Genomic DNA, 11,684 nt, shown 5'->3' with positions numbered 1-11,684 from the left:
TCCTAAGTATCAAATCTTCAAGAAAGCATTAATAAATATTTGATTTAGAGAGAGGAAAGGCTATACTTGCTTTTTTCACAAGGAACCTTTTAAAAAAAAAAGTTTTTTTTTTAACTTAATTGACCTTAAAGTTTTTAAACGTTGAGAACTAAAAGTTATTGTATAAATTTGAAAAAAGTGTCCGCGGCCACTTTTTTTTAACAAAAATTGTCTCAAGATATTAATAATATTTAAGTAAAGTTATAGCATAAGATATTAATAATATTTAAGTAAAGCATAGCACTTTCTATATATGGCTGGAAAGTAGTCGAGTAACACTAATTGATGCAAAAACTTCAACGTGATTGCTTAACCGTACTAAAAGATATGAGAGTAAATTTTATGAAAATTTGGTGTTTTTGGTCAAACGTTATGAGTATTTAATAATGATTAGTTTAAAAGTGTGAATTGACCTAAAAATGTTTACCAAACGAAATTTTATCTTCGCGTCTGATAGAGTCGTTTAATCAATTTTTTTAGTCCGAATATAAAAATATAAACACTTAAGATGTTCCATATAAATGCTTTTTTAAGCACCTAAAAGAAAAATAACAAATATACTTTTTTTTACTTTTTTGGTCCAAAATCGAAAAAGTGTCCGTGCATGTTACTGGACCACGGTCCAACAACCATTTGATGCGTATTTTATTACCATTCTAAATACCTATCTTTTATCCAATAGTTGTTTTGCCAAGTGATAAGTAGTTTTTGAGATATTTTAGTTGCCCAATTTGCCCCTATGCTCAACTAGCCCCGCTCTACCCTACATTTGTCAAAGATGCTTTATCAAAATTGACAGGCTATTATTTGCAGTTAAGTTTATACCATTTACAACTGCACCCAAAGTATTAGGATTGGCTAAGTTCAAGTTTTTTTGTATTATATATGAAGAAATATCAATATTTGTCATGTTTTAACTATACAAAAACATGAATTTCGTTTAAAAAATCTCATTAATAGGTATTTTAAGATGTATAAATATTAAAACAAGTTTGTCTTGTTGAAACACAACTACTGCATAACTATTTAGAATACATATAATTTTATCGCCACATAAAATCGGATACATCAGTTAAATTCTAAAATTCATTATCAGATACCAGGCGAAAATCCGCGGATAATAAACCAAATTTATATTGATAATATACATATTGAGCAATGTATTTCAAGTCTCAAATTAATGGAACGCTTTCGACCGCAAAAGTATTCGACTATATAAGTGGAACTTATACAAAAAAAAACTACTTACTTAACGCCGTCATTTAAAATTATTTTATTTGACATAACTTTTGTGCTAATTAGTGTTGTAATTACTCGTTTGAAAGTTAATACTTGATTTTATTAAATTATGCAATATAAAGAGAAGTAAAATAAAACGTTTTATTCAACAGCTTAGAAGCAAACGGCAAGATAATTATACAAATATATACATTTTATAAAAGCTGAATGTTTAAGCTATAAAATGGTATATAATAACTTAATTTTTGAAAATGCATTTTTTTCACTTTTGTCCACCACCTGGCCCACTGTGCATAATCGCAAGTTTTCTAAAACACAAACATGTAAACCTTGATACTTTTAAACATAGGACGGTTAAAGTAAACTTAAATAAATGAATAAATAAATTTATTATAAAAAAAAAAACACTTACAAAAACAAAGTTTCTTTCAGGGATGCTTTCTTAATTCATCTTTGTATTTACTTTTTTTTTGTGTGTGCAATTTTATGCTAAAGGAACCATGATATGTTATCAATATATGCACAAAGTTGTGAGTAGTCTTTATTTGAAAATATCAATTTAGTTTTCTATATTTTATTCACTTGATTTTATACGCATAATATTTTTTAGGTTAAAAAAATATCTTACCATTATGATTATTGCTAATGGGTGGTACTCCTCAAGATACAGTGCAAGAAAAATATAATGTGACAAAAATAAATGACGCAGCCTAGCCCAGTGAAAAATAAAACCGCGTCCCACATGGGTTCCGCGTGGGTTCCGTGTGGGATTGATGGGATTTATGTGGGACGGATTTTCCCATGTGGTATCCGTATGGAAATTTGTCACCTTAAACCCATGTGGGTAATCCCACATGGGTTATATGTGGGAACCATATGGTATTTACACACATGGGAAATCCCACGTGGGTTTTCTGTGGGATTTGCATGGGAATTAATTTAAAAGCCGAAAACTAAAAAAAAAAAATTTAAATCAACATTGCATTGCGTTACGTTTACATTGTGTGAAAATATTTTATATTAATAAAGAGAATGGCAAGCAAGTATGTAAGTACCACGAATAATTTTTATCTTTCTTTATAGAAATAAGATTAAGATTTGTGCAAATAGACGTATTATTAGGATAATATAATAGTTATTTGAATATAGATCTTGAGTAAATTATTTGCAAACAATTAACTGATGCAAGTTGAAATGTTGTCAAAAACCAATCTTGCATGCATGGGACACTGCAGTGTCCCACAAAGAAATGCAGGTTTGAAAGTCAAAGAATTCCCGATTTTCTTTATTAAAAAAAGAAAAAAATAGGATGGAGATGGGTTTCTGTAACTTTTTTTATGCTTTAAAACTTTTAACTTTAGATATAATAAGGTCCTTAAGACTTAAGGGACTTACGAACTACATTGACAAACATAAACAGGATATTTACAGAAACTTTTTAATTTTTAATCTGGAGTACCATAGTGTTATTGAGAATAAAGCCTCTGGGTCCAGTTTTCAAAGTAATATGATCTAAGTAATGTTTAAATAAAATAATATGCTTTAAAATGCATATAGTTATACATATAACTCCTGATATTTAACTATATGTATAACAAGTTATACATATAATTTGTTATAAAAACTTATTTTTTAAGGTTTTGCTTGAACAAATTAGTACCAATTAATTCAAAATCAAGATTTAGTTAAAGTTCAAGTTAATGTTTTTTATTTATTCATTATTTTTGTTAATTTTATATTTATTTGTTCAAATTTATCAGTTAGTACTATATTTTACTACAGTAAGAATGTTTATCATTGTTGAACGTGATTTTATTAGTAACTTAATTTTACTATCAACATATTTTGACAACACCCTTTATACTTTAAATGATGACAGCTTTACTTTTCTATTGATGTTAAATTTATTACGTTTCAATAACTCAGATTGAATTTTAACTGAGTTATTGTAAGCTTTGTAGGGGTTTGTTGTATATCAAATGGTGTTGTAAATAAAGTAAAAATAATATATATATATATATATATATATATGTATATGTATATATATATATATATATATATATATATATATATATATATATATATATATATATACATATTTATATATATATAATAAATATATATATATATGTACATATATATATATATATATATATATATATATATATATATACATATATATATATATATATATATATATATATATATATATATATATATATATATATATATATATATATATATATATATATATATATATTTAAATATAACATTAAAACAATAAAATTGATACAAAATTTCACTTTAAAACGAATACCATTAACATTGTGATCATAATAGCATTAGGAAACTAGTATTTATGTATTATTATTATACTATAAATAAATAGTTTTTTAATTCATTTTATAAAATGGAGACTGACAACTGATAATTAATGGAAATAAATACAAATTATAAAAATCATGTAAACTTCATTTATTATTACTAAATACTATATTAATGTTAGTCTACAAAGTTAAAATCAATTTAGAGCATTGTTATTAGTTCTTTTGCGATTCGCACTTCCACTTCTGTCTCTCAAATTTATAAAATAGGTGGTTAAAGCTTGCTCAATAGGTAGGTTCTCAGCATAACAATGCTTTTTTCTTACACTTTTTAAAGAGAAATATGGCAAATTGATTACTTATTTTACCTAAATCGTAGGGTCATCTATGCATAATGATGTCAGATGATGACCCGGTTTATTGAACAGCTTCACCCTTTATCAAACTCAGTCAATTTTTTGCCATCTCCCATTGAAAATGATGTCAGTTTTTGTTATCGTATTATGATGGTATATCTGAATTGTTAATATAATATAAAAAATGCATATACCATCAATTTTTTTCGGGTTCAATTATACATTTATAAAAAACTTCTTGCAACAAAAGCAAGAAGTTTTTAGACCACATTGTTGGTGTAAATACCTCTAAAACCTGCTCATAGCTAGCATAAATTGTTTTACTTTTTTTTAAAATAAAATATTTTACTTTTTTTTTTTAATTCAATTTTTTAATTGACATTATTTTGGTCTCAACATCCCCTCCCCATTGTCAATTATTGTTAAACTCACACTGCCCCTCTATCTACTGGCATCATTTATGGATGATCCCATAGCCTAAATACTATATATATATATATATATATATATATATATATATATATATATATATATATATATATATATATATATATATATATATAATTTTTACTTTATTTACAACACCATTTGAGATAAAACAAACCCTTACAAAGCTTACAATAATTCAGTTAAAATTCAATCTGAGTTATTGAAACTTAATAAATTTAACATCAATAGAAAAGTAAAGCTGTCATCATTTAAAATGTAAAGAGTGTTGTCAAAATATGTTGATAGTAAAATTAAGTTACTAATAAAATCACGTTCAACAATGATAAATATTCTTACTGTAGTAAGAATTAGTACTAGTTAACAAATTTGAACAAATAAGTATAAAATAGTGAAAAAACAATGAACAAATAACTTGAACTTGAACTAAATCTTGAATTTGAATTAATTGGTTCTAATTTGTTCAAGCATAACCTTAAAAAATAAGTTTATATAATAAATTTTATGTATAACTAGTTATACATATAGTTAACTATCAGGAGTTATATGTATAACTGCATGCATTTTAAAGCATTTTATTTAATTTATATATTACTTTAGATCGTATTACTTTGAATACTGGACCCAGAGACTTTATTCCCAATTACACTGTGGTACTCCAGATTAAAAATTTAAAAGTTTCTGTAAATATCCTGTTTTTGTTCCTCAATGTACTTCATAAGTCCCTTAAGTTTTATGAACCTTATTATATATAAAGTTAAAAGTTTTGGAGCCTAAAAAAAGTTTCAGAAACCTCCCAATCTCCCCCCTATTTTAATTTTTTTTTTTATCAAAACACAATTTGACTTTCAAACCTGCATTTCTTTGTGGGACACTGCAGTGTCCCATGCATGCATGCTTGGTTTTTGACAACATTAGAACTTGCATCAGTCAATTGTTTGCAGATAATATACTCAAGAACTATATTCAAATATCATATGAACATGTTAGAGAATGTTCATATGATATTTGAACATCACAAATTTAATAATATTGTTGTGATATGTTATATAAATAATTCCATAATAGATTATGATATGAAAATAAGATAGGATATGAAGGCAATGATCAAAGAATAAATTTACTTATAGAAATTTAGATGTTTGTTTATTAGTTTCAGAATATTATATTATGTGTGACCGCGGCCTTCTATAATAAAAGGCCTTGACATCGCGCAACAAAGTTGTTAAACTGAAGGCCAATTCCTAATACTTTGTTTACATTTTCATCTTTTAACATTAGACGAAAGTTTGTGTTCGCGCTTTTTTAATAAATCTTTAAAATGTGATTGGTTTATAAATTAGATAGCCCAACATCAAGACGATAACGTTGTAAGGTTCAAGGCGTTAACATTGTAAGGTTATAATAATATTGTCAAACTAACGATAAGTTTTTTTTATAATTAAAATGCCTTAAAAATGCCTTTAAAATGCTGTGTATCTCTTTGCAAGTCGAACTATCTCAACTACAACAAAAATATCAATTTATACAACTACAACTACAATATCAATTACAACTATAACAAAAATATCAATACTCAACTACGACAAAAATATCAATTTATAAATTCCTGAAGAATCTAGAGGAGAGAAAAAGATGTAGTGAAGCTATCCCAAGAACTGGTTTTATTGTTACAGGCTATATAGCATTATGTCAACTGCATTGGCCAAATGAAGCACCTTTTGAAAGCAAATATGGGAAGCAACGACATTTAAACCCACCATCTGTTTTTAAAATATTCTGCCTAGTTGTTTAGCCACACCAGCAAGTAAAGTTAAAAAAAATGTAACTTCAATTGGTTTTCGAAGCATTTTACCAGATGAGTTAAATGATTTTCTTAAAGACGATGAACTTATATTTGACGATATTCAATCTTTGTTAAGTGATAATAACGATGTTATTGTTTTCCAGCTTAATAAAAAAAGTTTGCACATACAATCAAAAATGTACAAACTTGGTGTTCCATTATTTATTTTAGTAATTTTCAATGATTATTTATTTGTAGCTAACCGTAATGGCACAACTTGTAATATTTCATATTTAGCTGTAAACAAATTAAAGTTAATAAAAACAAAATCAGCTTTATTTGAAGCAGTTAGGTTTTTAAAAAATAAAGAAAGTTCGCTTCTGTCAAATATTCTATTCGAACACCTAAATGCTATGAGAAAAGTTAATGTTGGTGAAGTTTTATATACTTCAGATATTATATGTAGAGCATATGAGTATTTTGCTATGCGACGAAGTTTATATGATTGTTTGTGTATTGACTACAAGTTGCCAAGTATAAGGACTTTAACCCTGTTGAGATATATTGATAAAACTTTTTTTTTGCTTGAATCGACTTTTGTTGGTGTTTTTTATTGTTGGTGATTTTTATTGTTACCATTTTTAGCAAAAAAAATTAAAAATACAGTTATCTTTCTAATATATAGATATATACTTTGTTATGGTTCTGCTTGTTATTGATACTATTTAATATTACATAAATATTCTTAATGAAATTTGAAATACGAAAAGCATGATTATCTTTTAACAATTTTTTGGTTTTCTTTTTATATTTCCGTTTTTACTAGAAATTATTATTAGAAAACATAGACTGCCATTACACCCTACCTAATATAAAAATATATCAATATAAGTAAAAGTGAAAGTTTAATCGGCCTTCAGTTTTTACGGCATTTTGCGCGATGTCAAGGCCTGTTATTATAGAAGTCTACATCATTGAAAAAGTAGGTTTTTACATTTTTGTTTTTGTTTTTTTGTTTAACTACTTATCCTTATTGATCACTTTTTTTCAGGATTCTCCTTATGGGTTCAAGCTCATTACGCATAATATGTGTTCAATTACGCATAATACGTTAGTCATTGTAAGTAATAAATTAGGAAATAATTATTTGTAAAATATTGTAGTCATTAATGACTTCAAACTGGCTAATAATTAAAATTGCTCGACTAATAAGGTTCCTTATTAAAATTGCTCTCTTTCTCTCTCTCTCTCTCTCTCTCTCTGTCTCTCTCTCTCTCTCTCTCTCTCTCTCTCTCTCTCTCTCTCTATCTCTCTCTCTCTCTCTATATATATATATATTTTTATATATATATATATATATATATTTATATATATATATATATATATATATATATATATATATATATATATATATATATATATATTTATATGTATATATATTTATATTTATATATATTTGTATTAATTTTTTATTTTTTTAGAAAATGTTTGAAGAAAGTTGGAAGATACTAAAAACCTTGGTATTATACAAGCCGAAGCGATTTAATTAATTCAATTGACAAAAAACGGCGTGTAAATCGCAAAAGAAAAAATAATATTTTTAATATTCGTTTTGGATGTATTGATTAATAGCATTTATTTTTAAATAAATTCATTTTGCAACACGTTTTTTAATTTTATAAAATTTCGTCATAATAGTTTAAGGTAAATCCCACATAGGTTATAGGTGGAAAACATCACATGTAAAAGATCAAAAATGCTACACGTTTTGAATACCAAATGGGATAAAGTAGCAAATACCAGATTAAGTTAAGCCTCTCTGAAAGCTTCGATGATTAATTTTAAATTACTATTTAAGTAATTTTTAAATTAAAAGAATTTTAAAAATTATCATAGAAGCATTCGGACTTTCATTTGTCTAGTATTGACTACTTTTATACCATTTGGAATAATATATGTGGCATTTAAGATCTATAACATGTAGTATTTTCCACCTATATCCCATGTAGGATTTACCACATAAAACCCATGTGGGATTTACCATATGAAACCCACATGGGACAAAATAATAATCCCCATATGGGTTACATATGGTAAAAACCCACGCGTATCCCATATGGGATTTACCATATGGAATCCATGTGGGATTTACCATATGAAACCCACATGGGACAAAATAATAATCCCCACATGGGTTACATGTGGAAAAAATCCACGCGTATCCCATGTGCGCTTTTTCACTGGGAGCTAGTAATAATCATGTATTGTCTGCTCCTATTCTAAATAACGGTACACTTTCTTTGATCTGAATCGTTCAACACAGACAAACAAATGTTGCACAATTTAGATGATAAAATGGACTCATTTGTATATTTTTAATTATTAAAATTAGATGTTTTTGATTTCTTTTGTTAATTTATGCGAAAAAGTTGAATGGGAATTGTTTTTTATTAAAAATCTTTTATAAATTTATAATTTCTTAACTAAGAAACTAATAATTTTCTGAAGGTAAAACTCTTTTTTTTTTCTCAAAAAAATTATTTTATGAAATATTCAAGAGCAAAATCTATATTTTAGCAATCATGGCTCCTATAAAGCAATATTTGAATTAGAATCAACGAAAATTAGTTTTGAAAAAAAACTCACAGAACTATCAAAAATAAGACTGAATTTCCACGTTCCACCATTTCAAACAGAGTAAAAATGGTTGAAAGTCACCATATAGACTTTGAAAGGACGTGTTAGCAAACTATATAGACTTTGAAAGGACGTGGTAGCAAACGTGACTACCGTCAAAGAAGATCGCTTGATTGTAAGATTATTTAAGAAAAATAGCTTCGAGCTATCCAGAAAAGTTGCAGATTATATTGAATATAACACTGGAGCCAAAATAACTGATAAAACAATCCAAGTTGTTTACATAAAAATTGGTTTAAATATACTCATCACGTAAAAAAACATTTTTAACACATCAACATAAGAAAAACGATTATTATTTACTAAAACTATTCATTTCCTACAAACCAATTTCATTTTAGAAGAAAATACTGTGGTTGGATAAATCCAATTCTAACTTGCTACGTTCTGATGGTAAACAAAATGTTTATAGAGGTGGTAATATAATGGTATGGGGATGTATATCATGGAATGGTGTAAGAAATCTTAAATTTATCAAAGATACAATAAATTTGGATATGTACATTGATATTTTGAATAATAATATGACTTTATCAGCGCGTAAATTGAGATTAGGCAGAAAGTTTTATATTTCAACATGGCAATTATCCAAAACAACAGAATTTTTACAAATCAAATTCATAAATGTTATTTAATGGCCACATACCCCTAAGCATACTAGATGCATAAAGCCTAAAGGAAACTTTGTCACCATGACAAAATTTAACTCCATTTAAAAACAAAAATCTGAATCAGTGCTTAAAATTAATGAAATATATAGGAGTATTATCTTGCCACTCCACTCTCCATTTTATTTAAAATTTTTTAGATGTATGTTTAAATTTTGTCACTATTTTAGATTTTCATTAAACAATTTCCTACATGTTTTTTTAATATGAAATATTTTCAGAGTATTTTTCTCTTTTACTATCAGCTATCAAGATGGTTGAACTGACTTGATCAGCTTCAGCTTTAATTTGAAGCTAATAAGTTTAAAGCTGAAGCTGAAATATCAGCTGTAACTCCTAACTTACCGAGTTAATGTGATGTAAATACTTTATCATAATACATGTGTTTTTTTTATACTTGTATACTTATTTTTTTATTTTATAATACATGTTTTTTTTAATTCGTGTTTTTTTAAAACATTTAATACTTAAGAAAGTATTATTTTTTGCGGAATATTCTTTAGATAAAAATAATATTTTCCTACATTACTCTAATTGTGGTAATAAAAAATGGAAATAATTACTCCATTACATTTGTCCCTCAAAGTTCATTTACAAGTATAAGCATTGTAAGTATAATATATTATTAATAATAACTTATATATAAATTAATATAGAATTATATATATTAATTTATGTATAATAATTATTTTATATATATTACATATAATATATTAATGTTATTATTTGTAATAATATATAACTATATATAAATGACCTATATATAAATAATATATAACTTATACATAATATTATGTATATTATGATATTATTGTTAACATTACAAGCGTACAATTTTAAATCAAAGTCAAAAAATATAAATGATTAAAAAATGAGGTAGATGCATAACAATAAAACCATTTTTTTGCATTTATATGTAAACACTTAATTATTCATATTTCACGGTGGGTAAACTTCATTAACATCAGTCATTTAGCTTGCATAAATTATAGAAAATCAAAGGAAAAGAGTGGATCTGTAAAAACGATTTAAAAGCTTTAAATTCCCTAAATATAATCTATCCATCACAGCATTCGCCTGTTTGCTCTTTTTAAATGTTTCTGACTAAACTAAAGTTTTGATTAAACTCAAAGCAGTTATTACTATCACTAGCAGAAACAAAACTTTATATTTGATCATTTTAAAAATGCAAACAGTGTTTCAATAGAATATTTACTTCATGTTTAATAGTTACTGAAACATATGTTAACTATATAAGTTAAACTTTGTAAATTTGTTCTAAAAAAATATAAAAAAATCGGTAATAAATGAAATTTTAAAACAACATCCTTTAAACAGAGTTTCACAGGGAAAAAATACATTGAAAAAAAATTTTCTTTTTAATTACAAATTTAAATATAATGTATACAAAAATATAATGCATAAAATTTAAATTCTATAATTTATTTTACGCACAGTACGAATTATAAATTGCAACCATCGACTAAGTTTTGTAATGATTTTTTTAATTATCAGTTTAAACCTTTTGGGAACCTTATAGGAAACCCGTCAAACTCCCAGATCCTTTAATAAAAACCAGATAAAACCCAATCAAGCAATTTTGCTTTATTTTCTTACCATATGGGCCCGTCTAGAAACCTAAACATTTACCCGTTAAAATCCCGTTCCCGTAAGCCCAGACAAATACCAAGTGGTACCCGTCTGTCAATGTTGGCTGGGTATATATATATATATATATATATATATATATATATATATATATATATATATATATATATATATATATATATATATATATATATATATATATATATTCGTCATATTTAAGATGTTTCAAGGTTTCCTTACAGTCGTAAAAATTATAACGAATTTCAAGACTTCTTCCCTACCTTTATCACTTATCTGGCCAAAGCCATATATAACATCGAACCTCGAGCCTCCTGGTTCTGAGCTAAGCCTCTAATCACTGCGCCATAATTTCTCTAAATAGAATTTTTTTTATGATGTCTAAATATTCTAATAAAAAAGGTCATATTCAAATGAATATATGAAATATGGTTTTATCTACATGCTTAAAGAAACCATTAGCTGCCCACAGAGTGTTATTTTTATAAAATGTTAGAAAGTG

The 11,684-nt window shown here is 25.9% G+C and overlaps 1 long non-coding RNA gene across 1 annotated transcript; it reads left to right on the top strand.

Annotated features, from left to right (window-relative positions):
- Positions 1–2,127: 2,127 nt before the first annotated feature.
- Positions 2,128–7,855, top strand: LOC136083682 (uncharacterized). The gene is made up of 3 exons (XR_010639986.1): positions 2,128–2,325; positions 7,243–7,311; positions 7,673–7,855. It is a non-coding gene; the product is annotated as an uncharacterized LOC136083682 (long non-coding RNA).
- The last annotated feature ends 3,829 nt before the right edge of the window (positions 7,856–11,684 follow it).

The sequence above is a fragment of the Hydra vulgaris genome, chromosome 08, assembly GCF_038396675.1.
Source record: "Hydra vulgaris chromosome 08, alternate assembly HydraT2T_AEP".
Lineage (NCBI taxonomy): Eukaryota > Metazoa > Cnidaria > Hydrozoa > Anthoathecata > Hydridae > Hydra > Hydra vulgaris.
The sequence above is the reverse complement of the archived record's forward strand: the minus strand, read 5'-3'. Positions and strand labels throughout refer to the sequence as shown.